Genomic DNA, 10,305 nt, shown 5'->3' with positions numbered 1-10,305 from the left:
AGGATTGAGGGGAATTAGGGACCCAGAGCAGAATAAATGAAGAATCAGGGCAAGAGCTGGTGGCCAGAGTTCAGGTTACAGAGTTCTGTGGTCAAAGGTCAGCAATCCCTGGGGGTCAGCTTGGCAGCCACTGAGGATGAAGACCAGCGATCGTCATGGTCACGGTTCAAGCTGTCATGCCCAAGACTGAGTGGTGGTGACACCAGCTCATTGAGTCCTAGGGTCGGAGGACTGTTGTGGTATGGGCCCACAGTTTGGCATGTTCAGAGCTCAGAGGCCGTGAGTCTGTGAGTCGGGGCCAGGGGTTGGAGGTCCGATGCCTGAAGGCAGCCTGTACTGGGGTTGGAGGGCTGCCTGATGGCTGCGTGAGTGGGGTTGGAGTTATTTTGGAGTTGTTTTGTTCTGTCGTGTTGTTGTTGTTGTTGATGTTGTTCTGCTGAACACTGGGCATAATACGTTGGCACTGGAATGTATGGCAAGATTTGCACTCTGCTCTTTGTAAAACAAAACAACCATTTCACCCAGTGATGAGTGGTCCGTTTAAGGCGATTGGAGGAAAGTGTAGAGTGGTGTGTCAGAGGCAGGGTTTTACACAGGTTGTGCTGAGCACATGAGACATTGGGGACAGTTAAGAAACCCTTGGATAGGCACATGGATGGAAGAAAAATGGAGGGTTATGTGGGAGGGAAGGGTTAGGTTGATCTTAGAGTAGGCACTGAATGTGGTGCAGTGGCTCAGAAGAGAAGTGACGAGGACTGCAGTGCTGATTGGAGATTCCAAGGTCAGACAAACAGAGATGAGATTCTGTGGGCAAGATAATGACACCCGGATGGTACGTTGCCTCCCAGATGCTAGGGGTCAGGGATGTCTCAGATCACCCAAAGGGGGTGGGTGAACAGCCAGAAATCCTGGTACATATTGGCATGAATGTTATAGGTAGAAAAGGTGAGGAGGTCCTGAAGAAGGGTTTTAGGGAGCTAGGTAGAAAACTAAAAAATCAGGATCTCCAGGGTAGTAATCTCTGGATTGATGTCTGTGCCATGTGTCAGTGAAGCTAAGGATAGGCTAGTTTGGCAGATGAATGTGCAGCTGAGGAACTGGTGCAGGGGGCAGGGGTCAGATTACTAGATCATTGGGATCTCTTCTGGGGAAGGTACAACCTGTTCAAAAGGGACAGATAACACCTGAACCTGAGGGGGACCAATATTCTTGCAGGCAGGTTTTTGAGAATTGTTCAGGAGGGTTTAAACTAATCTGGTAGGGGGATGGGAACTGGAGTGATAGTGCTGAAGATGAGGTAGTTGGTTTACAAACAGAGCCAATGTGTAGTGAGACTCCTAGCAAGGAGAGGCTGATGGGGGGTAAAATTGCAGTCAACAGGGTGAGTTGCAATGAAAAAGGCAGACAAACTCAGAAAGGGTGACTACAGGATGGAAGGTGTTATATTCGAATGCGTGCAGTATATGGAATCAGGTAGATGAACTTGTAGCGCAGTTACAGATTGGCAAGTATGACTTTCTGGGCATGAATGAAAGAAGATTACAGCCGGGAGTCGATTGTCCCAGGATGCACATTGTATCAAAAGGCCAGGCAGGTAAGCAGAGGGGGCGTCGTTGCTCTGTTGGTAAAAAATTAAATCAGATCATTAGAAAGAGGTGACATAAGGTCAGAAGGTGTTGAATCATTGTGGGCAGAGCTAAGGAACTGTGCAAGAGTAAAAAGGCCCTGATGGGGGTTGTATACAGGACCCCCCACTCTACAAACAGGAGTGAGGATGTGGTCTACAAGTAACAATGGGAGACAGAGAATACATGCCAAAGGGGCAATGTTTCTGTGCTGTAATGGTCTATGGCTCTGAGAAGTACAGTGAACGTTTCGGGCCGAGACCCTTCATCAGGACTAACTGAGAGAAGAGATAGTAAGAGGCAAAGAGAGGGCACACAATAGAGCAAAAATTAGTGGATGTTCGAGGATTAGGAAGTTTTAAAAAACCAACAGAAGGCAACTAAAAAGTCATTAAAAAGGAAAAATATGGAATATGAAAGTAAGCTAGCCAATAATATTAAAGAGGATACTAAAAATTTCTTCAGATACACGTAGTGTAAAAGAAAGGTGAGAGTGGATTTCGGACCATTGAAAAATGACACAAGAGGTAGTAATGGGTGACAAAATAATGCTCAACAAACTGAATAAGTATTTTGCATCAGTCTTCACTTTGGGAGACACCAGCAGTGTGCTGTCGATTCCGCAGTGTCGGGGCAGAAATGAGTGAAGTTTCCATTACTAGGGAGAAAGCTCTTGTGAAACTGGAAAGTCTGAAGGGAGATTAGTCACCTGGATCAAATAGTCTACACCCCAAGGTTCTGATGGAGGTGGCTGAAAAGATTGTAAAAATTGCAAATGTTACTCCACTCTTCGAGAAGGGAGAGAGGCAGAATAAATGAAATTATAAGTCAGTTAGTTTGACCTCAGTGGCTGGCAAGATGTTGGAGTCCATAGTTAAGGATGAGGTTTTGGGGTACTTGGAGGCAAATGATAAAATAGGCCACAGTCAGCATGTTTCCTCAAGGGAAAATCTTGTCTGACAATCTTGCCTGGGTTTCTTTGAAAAAATAAAAAGCAGGATAAACAAAGGAGAATTGGTGGATGTTATGCACCTGGATTTTCAGAAGGCCTTTCACAAAGTATCACACATGAGGCTGCTTGACAAGTTAAGAGTCCATAGTATTACAGGAAAAATTCAAGTATGGATAAAGTAGTGGCTGATTGGCAGGAGGCAAAGAGTGGGAATGAAGGGAGCCTTTTCTGGCTGGCTGCTAATAACTAATGGTATTCCACAGGGGTCTGTGTTGGGACCACTTCTTTTTACATTATATGTCAATGACTTGGATGATGGAATTGCTAGCTTTGTTAAAAATTTTGTATATGATACGAACGTAAGTGGAGAGGCAGGTAGCTTTGAGGAAGTAGAGGGGTTATAGAAGGACTTAGAAAGATTAGGAGAATGGGCAAAGAAGTGGCAGATGGAATACAGTATTGAGAAGTGTATAGTCATGACTTTGGTAGAAGAAATAAAATCTGAGGTACAGAGGGATTTGGGAGTTCTTGTGCAGGATTCTCTAAAGGTTAAATTGCAGCTTGAATCTGTGATGAGGAAGGCAAATGTAATGTTAGCATTTCAAGTGGTCTAGAATATAAAAGCAAGGATATAATATTGAAACTGGTGAGGCCTCATTTGGAGTATTGTGAGCAGTTTTGGGCCCCTTATCTTAGAAAGGATGTGATGACATTGGAGAGGGTTCAAAGGAGGTTCACAGAAATGATTCCACGTTTGAAAGGCTCATCATGTGAAGAGCGTTTAATGGCTCTGGGCCTGTACTTACAGGAATTTAGAAGAATGAGGGGTGACCTCATTGAAACCTATCGAATAGTGAAAGGCTTTGATAGAGTCAATTTGGAGAGGATGTTTCCTATGGTAGGGGATTCTAAAACCAGTGGAGACAGCCTCAGAATAGAGGGGCTTCCTCTGAGAATGGAGATGAGTAGGAATTTCTTTAGCCAGAGAGTGGTGAATCTGTAGAATTCATTGCCACAGACGGCTGTAGAGGCCAAGTCATTGGGTATACTTAAGGCAGAGGTTGATAGATTCTTGATTGGTTGGGGCATGAAGGGATTTGGAGAGAAGGCAGGAGATTGGGGTTGAGAGGAAAATTGAATCAGCCACAATGAAACAGTGGAGCAGTCTTGATAGACCAAATGGCCCAATGCTGCTCCTATATTTTATGGCCTTATGGTCTTAAAAAGTCAGCAGAACATTATGAGCTGAAGGGTCCTGTACTGTGATGTGTTGTTAAAACACAGAACATGACAGCACAGTGCAGGCCATTTGGCACACAATGTTGTGATGATCTTTTAGCCTACTCTAAGATCAATCTCACCCCATAGCTCTCCATTTAATTTTTTCTATTTTACTTATGTTTTACTCTTTAATATTCTATGGACAGAGCACATAACGACGAGGACAATGATATTCCATGTTCTATGTCATGTGTCGGAGGAATCAGAATCAGGCTTATTATCGCTGACTGACGTGAAATATGTTCTATTGCAGTAGTGGAACAGTGCAGGAAGAAATACTATAAGGGTTTTAAACAATAGTGCTTCTCAAAATGTTTTGAAATGTTCTTATAAATATACTAAACCTAGGAAATCAGTTTTATTTAACAGTGAAGAGTCACACCGTTCTTATTGGTGTTTGGAAGGAAGAGTGGTGATGGATATACTGGGCAGCAAATGGGAAAACTGTAGGGTGGTACATGATAAAACTCCCAGGATTCTGTTCTTCTAGGCTTAGCATCCCCAGCAGCCTGTGAGAGACAGCAGGTTAAACTGCTCTCTTCTGCTGTGTAACAGAGGGGGGTATTGTAATGAGGAGAAAGCATGTGGAAAGGAAGGATGGAGCCACTTAAACAATGAGGGCTTGCTAATTCTGAAGCTTTCAAAGTGGTAATATTATTTGCATTTTTTCATTCCCACAGTGAAGGAGTGAGCTTTCTCTCTCTGTTAACCCGCTGTGATGTTTTGGCAGCACACCATACACAGAATTTGACAATGATTGGGGAGTTTGAAAGTCTATTCGTCAAATATCACCTTATGAGCTCAACAAAGCAACATAACCTCACTGAACCTTCCCAGAACAGCTCAGGAGAATCCAGAACCACATTACCAAATCTCCCCAGAACAATCAGGAGAATCGAGAACCACATTACCAAATCTCCCCAGAACAATCAGGAGAATCGAGAACTACATTACTGAATCTTGCCAGAACAATCAGGAGAATCGAGAACCACATTACCAAATCTCCCCAGAACGATCAGGAGAATCGAGAACTACATTACCAAATCTCCCCAGAACAATCAGGAGAATCGAGAACCACATTACCAAATCTCCCCAGAACAATCAGGAGAATCGAGAACCACATTACCAAATCTCCCCAGAACAATCAGGAGAATTGAGAACCACATTACCAAATCTCCCCAGAACAATCAGGAGAATCGAGAACTACATTACCAAATCTCCCCAGAACAATCAGGAGAATTGAGAACTACATTACCAAATCTCCCCAGAACAATCAGGAGAATTGAGAACCACATTACCAAATCTCCCCAGAACAATCAGGAGAATCGAGAACCACATTACCAAATCTCCCCAGAACAATCAGGAGAATCGAGAACTACATTACCGAACCTCCCCAGAACAATCAGGAGAATCGAAAACCACATTACTGAATCTTGCTAGAACAATACAGTAGAATCAAGAAACAAGTTACTGAATCTCCCCAGAAAAGACCAGAAGATTTGAGAACCACAGTACAGAATCTTGCCAGAACAATCAGGAGAATTGAGAACCACATTACCAAATCTCCCCAGAACAATCAGGAGAATCGAGAACTCCATTACCAAATCTCCCCAGAACAATCAGGAGAATCGAGAACCACATTACCGAACCTCCCCAGAACAATCAGGAGAATCGAAAACCACATTACTGAATCTTGCCAGAACAATACAGTAGAATCAAGAAACAAGTTACTGAATCTCCCCAGAAAAGACCAGAAGATTTGAGAACCACAGTACAGAATCTTGCCAGAACAATCAGGAGAATTGAGAACTACATTACCAAATCTCCCCAGAACGATCAGGAGAATCGAGAACCACACTACCAAATCTCCCCAGAACAATCAGGAGAATCGAGAACCACATTACCAAATCTCCCCAGAACAATCAGGAGAATCGAGAACCACATTACCAAATCTCCCCAGAACAATCAGGAGAATCCAGAACTACATTAATGAATCTCCCCAGAATAATCAGGAGAATCGAGAACCACATTACCAAATCTCCCCAGAATAATCAGGAGAGTCGAGAACTACATTACCAAATCTCCCCAGAATAATCAGGAGAATCGAGAACTACATTACTGAACCTCCCCAGAACAATCAGGAGAATCGAAAACCACATTACTGAATCTTGCCAGAACAATACAGTAGAATCAAGAAACAAGTTACTGAATCTCCCCAGAAAAGACCAGAAGATTTGAGAACCACAGTACAGAATCTTGCCAGAACAATACAGTAGAATCAAGAAACAAGTTACTGAATCTCCCCAGAAAAGACCAGAAGATTTGAGAACCACAGTACAGAATCTTGCCAGAACAATACAGTAGAATCAAGAAACAAGTTACTGAATCTCCCCAGAAAAGACCAGAAGATTTGAGAACCACAGTACAGAATCTTGCCAGAACAGTACAGAAGAATCGAGAACCACAGTACAGAATCTCCCCAGAACAGCTCAGGGGAATTGAGAAGCATATTATCGAATCTCTCTAGAACAGTACAGAAGAATCGAGAGCCACAGTACAGAATCTCTAGAACAGTACAGAAGAATCGAGAAGCACACTAACCTTTGCCTTTAGTCCTGGTTGCAGCCACTGGGAGTACAGGGAGCGAGAGCAGTGGGTGAAGAGAACAAAAAGGAAGAGTTAGATAGACGTTGGATTAGTGCTGGCTCAGAGAAACTGTACCCTAACAACCTCCTGCTATCAGGGCTCCAGACAGCTGGGCTGTTATTTAAGTGGGTGCAATTTCTCTGACACCATTTCACAGAAGCAAGCATCTATATTAGATAAGTACACAGAATAACATGCAACACACAACACAACTCAGCACCCCTCTCACAGGCAGAGGAAGACTGGGTGTATAAGATGATAGAGTGGACAGCCAGAGACTTTTCACAAGGCTACCATGAAAAGGCATAATTTTAGGTGATTGGAGGAAAGAGGGGGGATGTCAGAGGTAGGTTTTTTATACAGGGAGTGATGGGTGTGTAGAATGCCCTACCAAGAGAGGTCGTAGAGGCAATACTATAGGGACATTTAAGAGAATCTTAGATAGGAAAATGGAGGAAGGGTTAGATTGATCTTGGAGTAGGCACTGTGCTGTAGTGTTCTATGTTCCCTGTTCTTCAGACTGAGACGGATAGAGTTTAAAGGGAGAGAAGGGCAGATGGAACCAGACGGGAAGTGGATGGAATAGCTGAGTCAATAGAACCAAGGATTGAAGAGCCAATAATTACATTGGACGGAGGATTGAGGGGCGCATTGACCAAATGCAGGCAGATGGGACTAGACTGGTGGCCACCATGGTCAGCATGGATGAGATGGGTGAAGAGCAGTTCTGTGATTGTCGGAGATATGGAATAATGATTGGGAAGTTAGGGTGGTGTAGTAACATAGCTAAATCAGGAGGGAAAAAAGAGGGTATGAGATGGATGTTGCAGGCAGAATCATAGTTAGAGTAACACTATTATGGTGTCACAGACAAGAGAAAATCTGCAGATGCTGGTATGGTGTCATTGACCCAGATTCAAATCCACCATTGCCCCGTGACTGTGAGCGTTTCCTCCCACAGTAGGTCAGTAGGTTAATTGAACACACAGGTGCTATTGGGCAATGTGGGCTCATTGAGATGGAAGGGCCTGTTACTGTATTCTATCCAAACACGATGGGGTTGACGTAGAGCTGAGCTCTGATTGGCTGTTGCTGGAGTCCTGGTGTGAGGTCTTGCTGTGCCTTGGATTGGTAGGAAGACCAGGAATTCTCCCCCAGTGAGGGTGTGAGTCCATCTTCAGCAGAAGACATGGTCCACAGGACTGTGTCCCGTGCTTCAGGAGGAAGGCTGCCTGAGTGAGCTGGGGCTTTTCTCCATGGAGTGAAGGAGGGTGAGAGGTGACTTGATAGAGGTGTACAAGGTGATAAGAGGCATAGATCGAGTGCACAGCCAGAGACTTTCTCCCAGGGTGGTAATGGCTAATATGACGGGATGTAATTTTAAGGTGATTGGAGGAAAGTATAGGGGATGTTACAGGTTTTTTTAAAAACACTGCGAGTGGTGGGTGTGTGGAATACCCTGTCTGGGATAGAGGGAGAGACAGATACATTAGGAACATTTAAGAAATTTTTAGATAGTCACATGGATGATAAAAAAATGAAATATACTGTGGGAGTGAGAGGTTAGATTGATCTTAGAGTATTTTAAACGGTTGGCACAACATTGTGGGCTGAAGGGCCTGTACTGTACAGTACTGTACTGTTCTATATTCTATGAAACCTACTCGATCTTCCTCTGCAACATCTGAGGTATCAGAGACAACATGACTGGCATAGGGAGAAGGGAAGGGAATGTCAGCAGGATGCACGTGGAACATCTTAGGGATCTCTCCAAGGAAGAGTTCCCAGGGTTGCTGAAACAATGTTAGCGTCTCATTCCACCCTTCATCAGGTCATTTTGTACAAAATTAGCTACCACAAAAAGCCCAGACACATTAATTTTGAAAATGAATGTTAGAAATGACAAGTCATTTATGGGTTATGTGCTTTGTACATTTATCACAGGTTAACACCTCCGTTCAGAGAGAGAGAACGTCCTACAAACACCTTAACAGTTCGACATTGGTAGTCATGGTGAGCACAAAGCAGATAACGAAGCGGGTGAGCAAACCTTTGGTGAACCGTGGTGACGGACAGAGGCACTGGCATTTTCTTGTGCCCCCAGAAGAAACCTCCCTCCCTCAGATTTGGTGGTGCCATGATGATGATATAAGGGCTTGTCCCTTTGAGTACAACAGACCGAACCCCGTGTGTCCTTGCTCACCTAACACCATCCATCTGATACACTCCCAATCACATCCTCCCACCATTGTTAGTATCTCCAGGGGGCAACATTCATCATCAAGGATTGCCAGCATTCAGGGGACGCCACCTTCTCACAATTACCGCCAGGCAGGAGGTACAGAAGCCTGAAGTCCCACAACCACCAGGTTCAGCAACAGCTACTTCCCTTCAACCATTTGGTTCTTGAACCAACCAGCACCACCCTAATCACTACAGTTTAGTAATACTTTGTACTCAAATTGACTTTTATTATACTAATTGTGTTCTTCTTTGTAAATACTGTGTATAATTTTTCTTACAAGGAAACGGTAGTGGATTTGTCCCAGTTCATCGTGGGTGAAGTCCTCTCCACCGTTGAGCACTGTCACAGGAAAGCATCATCCATTATCAGGGACCCCCACCAGCCAGGTCTTACTCTCTTCTCACTGCTGCTGTCAGGAGGAAGGTACAGGAGCCTCAGGACTCACCCCACCAGGTTCAGGAACAGTTATTACCCCTCAGTCATTGGGCTCTTGAACCAGAGGGGATAACTTCACTCAACTTCACTCACCCCATCACTGAACTGTTCACAACCTATGGACTCACTTTCAGGAACTCATCATATTGTGTTCTTGATATTTATTGCTTGTTTGTTTGTTTGTTTGTTAATTAATTAACCTTTTTGTATGTGCACAGTTGTTGTCCGTTCTGTTGTGGTCAGTCTTTCATTGATTCTATTGTGTTTCTTGTATTTACCGTGTATGCCCACAAATAAATCTCAGGGTAGTATATGGTGCGGTATATGTACTTTGATAATAAATTTGCTTTGAACTTTGAACATAGTTTATGTTTTTCTGGTGAATGCTGTGTATCTGACGCTCTGTGCCTGAGATGCTGCTGTGAGTAAGTTTTTCATTGCATCCTGTGTGCACACAGACTTGTACAGATGGCAATAAACTTAACCTAGAATCATAGGATAATACACCATCCAAACAGAGCCTTCAGCCCATCTCATCCATGCTGACCAAGGTGCCATCATTTGCCTCCATTAGGCCCATGTCCCCCTGAACCAATACAACTAGGCCAGGGGTCCATGGACTCTAGGTTGGGAACTCCTGCTCTAAACTATTCCTATCTATATACTTGTGCAAATGCCTTTTAAATCTTGCTATTGTACCACTTTCACTGGCAGCTCATTCCACATAGTCACCACCCTCCGTGTGAAAAACTTGCCCTTCAGATCTCCTTTAAATATTCCCCTTCTCACCTTAAACCTATGTCCTCCAATAATGACTTAGAGATGCAGCACAGTAACAGGCCCTTCGAATGCAACAAGGCCACATGTCCCAATGTGATCAATTAACCTACTTAGCTTATGTCCATAAGACCAAAAGACAAAGGAGGAGATTTAGGCCATTCAGCCCATTGAGTTTGCTCCACAATTCTATCAGTGCTGATCCCACTCAACCCCATTTGCCTGCCTTCTCACCATATCCTTTGATTCCCTGACTGATCAGGAAACGATCGACTTCAGCCTTAAATATACTCATGAACTTGGCCTGCACCATAGTCTGTGGCAGAGCATACCACAGACTCACT

The 10,305-nt window shown here is 43.9% G+C and overlaps 1 long non-coding RNA gene across 1 annotated transcript; it reads left to right on the top strand.

The window, feature by feature from the left end:
- The first annotated feature begins 4,543 nt into the window (after positions 1-4,543).
- LOC140727450 (uncharacterized) lies at positions 4,544-9,495 on the top strand. Its single transcript, XR_012098860.1, has 2 exons — positions 4,544-8,942; positions 9,030-9,495. It is a non-coding gene; the product is annotated as an uncharacterized lncRNA (long non-coding RNA).
- The last annotated feature ends 810 nt before the right edge of the window (positions 9,496-10,305 follow it).

This window comes from Hemitrygon akajei, chromosome 5 (genome assembly GCF_048418815.1).
Source record: "Hemitrygon akajei chromosome 5, sHemAka1.3, whole genome shotgun sequence".
Classification (NCBI taxonomy): domain Eukaryota; kingdom Metazoa; phylum Chordata; class Chondrichthyes; order Myliobatiformes; family Dasyatidae; genus Hemitrygon; species Hemitrygon akajei.
The sequence above is the reverse complement of the archived record's forward strand: the minus strand, read 5'-3'. Positions and strand labels throughout refer to the sequence as shown.